This window comes from Sceloporus undulatus, chromosome 2, assembly GCF_019175285.1.
Source record: "Sceloporus undulatus isolate JIND9_A2432 ecotype Alabama chromosome 2, SceUnd_v1.1, whole genome shotgun sequence".
NCBI lineage: Eukaryota > Metazoa > Chordata > Lepidosauria > Squamata > Phrynosomatidae > Sceloporus > Sceloporus undulatus.
Window position 1 is genome coordinate 15,169,301 of NC_056523.1, and position 6,000 is coordinate 15,175,300.

The following is a 6,000-nucleotide window of genomic DNA, read 5'->3' on the forward strand; positions in this document are numbered from 1 at the left end:
TCAAAGTTGCAAATGTGAAGGGCCAGGTGTATATGATTGTTGTTGTTGTTGTCCTTCAAGTCCTTGCAGATTTATGGCAACCCTAAGGTGACCATGGGGTTTTCTTGGCAAGATTTGTTCAGAATGGGTTTGTTTTTGCTCCCCCAAAAGCAAAGGGCAGGGGGAATGTGTCCTTGCCCCATACCTTGAGATTGGGCATCTGCTCCAGGTCTCACTCCAGAACAGAACTTGGAAATGTGAGGAGTTCTGAGGCTCTAGTGTATTTTATTTATTTCATTTATATTCTGCCTTTCTCCCGGAAAGGGACCCAAGATGGCTCATAGGTTAAAAAACAGTTAAAAACTTTACAATAAAAATAAAAATAGTAAATTCAAAAACAACTAAATTCATTTCACCAAAACCATACAAAATTGCATGAAACACACAAAAGTTTAAAAGTATAAATAAAACACGCATCCCATATGAAAAACCTCCCTGATGATAATTACTGTAGATACTCATGTATAAATCTAAAAATTTTAGTCAAAAAATTGACCTCAAAGTCCTGAGTCAATTTATCCACGGGTCAATGTAAAGTACTGTACTTTAACTCTTATTTAAAAAGGGAACCATCCCCTGACCGAGGAGGATTTACATAAATTCAATATAGGGGACAAGGAAATGAAATCGTTAAAAATCTCCCCTATCTTGAATCAGTTGTTGATCAGAATTGATACTGCAGTGAAGAAATCAGAAGAAGACCAGGAATGGGAAGGGTAGCTGCGAAAGAACTAGAAAAGATCTTAAAGTGCAAAAATATTAAAATGAATATCAAAGTTGGGATTGCTTATGTGAGATCTGGATGGCGGATGGTGAAGACAGCTCATTTGAAATGTAGTGCTGGAGAAGAGTGCTGAGGATAGCTAAAAAGACAAACAATGGCTAAAAAGACGAATAAATGAGTCCTAGAACAGATCAAGCCTGAACTCCCCTTAGAAGCCAAGATGACTACATGGAAGCTACCATACTGCGACCACATCATGAGAAGTCCTGACTCACTAGAAAAGACAATAATGCTTGGAAAGGTAGACAGCAGGAGGAGCACAACATGGATATTCTTAATCAAGGAAGCCATGGCCTTGAGCCTTTAGGACCTGAGCAGAACAGTTGAGGATAGGATGTCTTGGAGGTGTCTCATTCACAAGGTCACCATGAGTCGAGATTGACTTCAAGGCAGGTAACAACGACAACAACAAACCAGGGGTATGAGTTGACACATCTCACCTCCTTCCATTGTTAAGGAAGTTATGGTTTGTTTGGGGAAGACATCAGTTACAGATTGGTAAACAAAATGTTCTCAATTTAAAACTAGCTATCAAATTCAAATTATACATTTCCTTACACTAACAGGTCAAAGACATTGGGTTTGGTGAGATGTTGTGTTAGTTGTGAAATCACTTGTTATCCATTTATTTCTGAAGTGGGGAAAGAGAATAGTGTAGTACCGTTGAGGGAGGAATATTCATCATGAGACCTTGGGACTTTCCACAACCTTCTTCTGCAGAAGTCTTGTAGAGAGCTGAAGGGAAGGTATAGTAGTAGACAAGTGACTCCCAGCCCTAACTGAATCCACTGTCATCTTTAAACCAAGTTCCTGTTCATAGAATCATGGAATCTAGAGTTGGAAGTGACCACAAGGGCCAAGTGGTCCAGCCCTCTGCCATGCAGGAATACACAACTACAGCACTCCTAAAAGATACCCATTAAAAACCTTCAAAGATGGAAGGTCCACCACCCCCTGAGGCAATCAATTCCACTGTTGAAGAGCTCTTATAGTTCAGAGGTTCTTTCTAATGTTTAGGTAGAATCTCTTTTCTTGTCATTTGAATCCATTGGTCCACGCTCTAGTCTCTGGAATAGCAGAAAACAAGCTTTCTCCATCTTCAACATGGCATCTGGATATTTAAAGATGACTTTAGTCTTCTCCAGGCTAGACATACCCAGCTCCCTAAGTTGTTCTTCACAAAGCTAGGTTTCTAGACCTTTGATCATCTTGGTTGCCCCTCTCTGGACAAGTTCCAGCTGATCAATATCCTTGAACTGTGGTGCCCAGAACTGGACACAGTATTCCAGGTGAGGTCTGACTAAAGCAGAACAGAGTGGCACTAATACTTTCTTTGATCTGGACACTGTAATCCTGTTGATATAGTACAGAATTGCATTGGCGTTTTTGGCCGCCGTGTCACACTGTTGACTTGTTTAACTTGTTGTCTACAGAGACCCCAGATCCTAGTAGACTTGAGCTGAGCTGAGGTGGTCAATATTGATTGGTTATATGTTTATTCGTTACATTTATAGGCCACTTATCATCTAATGTGCTCAAGGTCACATATAATATATGGCAGTCCTCCAGCCCTGCTCCATTTTATTCCCACTACAAACCTGTGAGTTAGGCCAGGTTGAGAGTGAATGACTGGCCAAAAGCCACCCAGTGAATTACATGGCTCAGTGGAAATCTGAGCTTTAGTTGTTTAAGTCTCACACCCTACCCATTATGCTACAATAGTCAAGAAAGAAAGAAAAATTCTCTGCTCACAGAACCTGTGGCCCTCCAGAAACTGCCAGACTGCTAACAGCATGGCCAGTAGTTAGAGATGATGGGAGTTGCAGTCTAACAACATCCGGAGGGCCACAGGTTACCAAACGCTGTCCCAGCTACTTGAACCACTTGGCTTGGAAGGCTTCCTAGAGAGCAGGAAGAATCACATACAATCTTCAGCAGCTTTTTGTTTTAATGAGCATTCTTGGCTGTAGAACCTTCCTTTGGCCAGGAGATGGCATAAGGGGCCAATCTCCCATTGAACTCCTTGAGGTCACAGAAGCTTCACGGTGCAACCATAGGTCAAGCCCTGACCCTCACAAAATTATTTCCAGTTGTGGATCAAGTACATGTTTACAATATGTGGCTCTCCAATGCATTGTAATGGCCAGCAGCAGCAGTTGGGCTTGCACTGTGCAGCAATTCAGAAAAACAGAGATGGCAGTACACATTGTGACAAAGCAGCAATGCATAGGTTGTCAACAGATGGATCCTTCCCATAGGTAGACATGGGTAGAGTTACCAGGTTGGCTACAGATTATAGAATAGATTATAGAATATAGATTATAGAATAGGATGAGGTACCATAAAGCTCTGTCTAGTGGGATGAAGGGTCCTATCCTCTGTGATGTTCCAAAGCCCAACATTCAGCCAGATCCATCCTCTCCCAACAGAACTGTTGCCTTCCCAGTGGAGAGCAGAGAGAGGGGAAGGGCTTGGAGGCTCTTAGGACCTTATCACACTAGACGAATCCCACTCAGAAACGGGATTTAAAAGTAGGGGGAAAAAACATGCAAATGGAGGATATTTTTCAGACAACATTTCTCCCAAACAGCAATAATGCAAAAATAAACAGAAAGTGGACAAAAATGACACCTTTTTACTTTCAAGAAGTTACTGCTGTTTGGGAGAAAAGCGTCTGAAAAACACCCCACAGTTTGTTTCTACTTCTACTTTTTCTGCTTATAAAATCCTGTTCCTGAGCAGGATTTGTCTAGTATAATAGAGGCCTTGGATACTTTCTTGCTTTCTCCCCACCTTTGCAAGGCAACAGCCATTTTGGGAAGGGACAAGTGTAGCAGAAAGTTAGGCTTTGGAAAGGTAGAATTATAGAGTTGAAAGAGACCCCAGAACTGTCCAGTCCACCCCATTCTGCATCCAGAAAGACTATAAAAACACCCCTGTGACAGATGGAGAAAGAAGGAGACTTCGCCACTCTCTGAGGGAGTGTGTTTTACTGTCAAACAGCTCCTAATGTCAGGAAGATCTTCTTAACATTGAGGTGGACTCTCTTTTCCTATAGTTTGTATCCATTGCTCTGTGTCCTAGTCTCTGGAGCAGCAGAAAACAAGCTTGCTGCTCCATCTTCAGTATGACATCTTTTCAGATATTTAAACAAGGCTATAATATCACCCCTTAACCTTCTTTTTTCCAGGCTAAACATACCCAGCTCCCTAATTTGCTCCTCATAGGGCATGGCTTACAGACTCTTCACCATATTGGTCAACCTCCTCAGAACACGTTCCAGCTTCTCAACATCCTAGATGGGAGAGGACAGTTTGATGGAGCTTTATGGTACCTCATCTTATTCCATGATCTGTTCAGGATTAAAGTTAGAGGAGCCTTGTCCCAGATCCATCATGGCATCCCTAGAAACAGATGTTGAAAGATGGGCCTACTTTATTCACACAACTGCAAGCAACACCTTTGTATATGGAGCAGCCAGGTATGCAATGGCACTAGGGACATGCGAAGAACTCCTTCCATCTGTTGTTTTGAAATCAGTTTTATCATTCCACAACAAAACCTGAATCTGGAGATGCAACCTACTTTTAGAATTTTTTTACATTTCTGGGCTCACAATGCCTTGTTCAGAAGAGAAGAATCCCTGGGCAACATGCCCACATTTTTTACATGCACAATGAAAAATGTGTGTGTTTCTAAAATGGGGAATAAATATGCTCTAGGCAAAATGCCTACACTTGAAAACATATTTACAAAGATACAGGCTGATTTCTGCATATGGGTGGATACATCTGCATACACACACAAATGGAGGAAAACTGGACAAAATCAGGCTTGAGAGCTCTGGCTATCCATACACATAATATGCCTAATCTACACAACAACTCTATACATAACATAGCCGTGTGCTTTCAAATCACCCCCAATATATGGAAGCTCTAAGGTGACCCTATCATGGGGTTTTCTTGGCAGAATTTGTTCAGCGTGGGGGGGGGGGTGTTTGCCTTTGCCTTTCTCTGAGACTGAGAGAAGGTACCAAGGTCACCCAGTGGGTATCTATGGCTGAATGAGGATTTGAACCATTTCCCCAGTGTTCTTATCCAAAACTCAAACTACTATACCACGCTGGCCTATATTCCAACCCTTCAGGAGGATACCAGGCTGAGAAGGCAGCTTGATAATAGCTCTGGGTATTCATAGAATTCCTAGCTTAGTATCTTCTTGGAAGGGTTGGATTACAACCACCAATGCAGTCAGGTGGGAGGGAATAATAGGAGCTACCGTACACCCCATTTGGTGGTGAAGGCTATCTCTAGAGCCATCCAGTAGTTTTCAAACCTACTTCGAACTTGATGAATGGATGTGTGACACCCTTTAGTGGATCTCTGAGTCATGATCTTCCCATAAAGTAAATATTTTGAAAGGGTAAAAATGGCAAGTATATAAACCTTCCACATTTGATGGAGAGAAAACATCAAACAAGTCCCCCACCTAAGTAAAATTTACTTGGTAGCTGGGTTCACCTTAGGGTTAGGCAGAAATAGTGGGTGGCCTGGGGGGGGGGTATACATGTGTGTTCTTTCTGCTGGGGCAGAAAGGAAACTGGATAGTGCCATTACATTGTTGCAATACTAGGTGGCTCTGGGCCCATGTATATTTGGCTGGAGACAAAAGTTTCCTGAGCTCTCTTCTTATTACTGCTTGATAGAAAGAGAGAAAGATACATTGCATCTGATGTTCCAGAGTCTGGAAAAGTTACATATAAATTTGGACTATACCTCTCAGAATTTACAAACGGGCATGGTAGGGGTTTTGGGAGTTGTAGTCCAAAAGAATAACTTTTCCCAAGTTCCAAACTAATTCCTTTTCTACCAGGGCCAGTGGCCACGCTCTTCTGTCTGGGACTTGTAAGTGGGCAGGCCACAATTTCAGTTTTTCACTTGAGACAACATCCTCTCAGAAGCATTGTGAAAAATGTGGAGGCTGAGTTGCCCACCTGCTTAGTCCTGCGTAACATAACTGTGCCTTTTTTGAAAGAGGAAATGGGGACAAATATTTCTAGGGCACTGAGAGCTATTCAAGGATTCTGCATTGTGATATGAGAAATGGTCTGACCTAATGTAGCTTCCTCTGTTCAGGTTTGAAACCCACAGAAGAACAAGACAGGCACAGTTCAA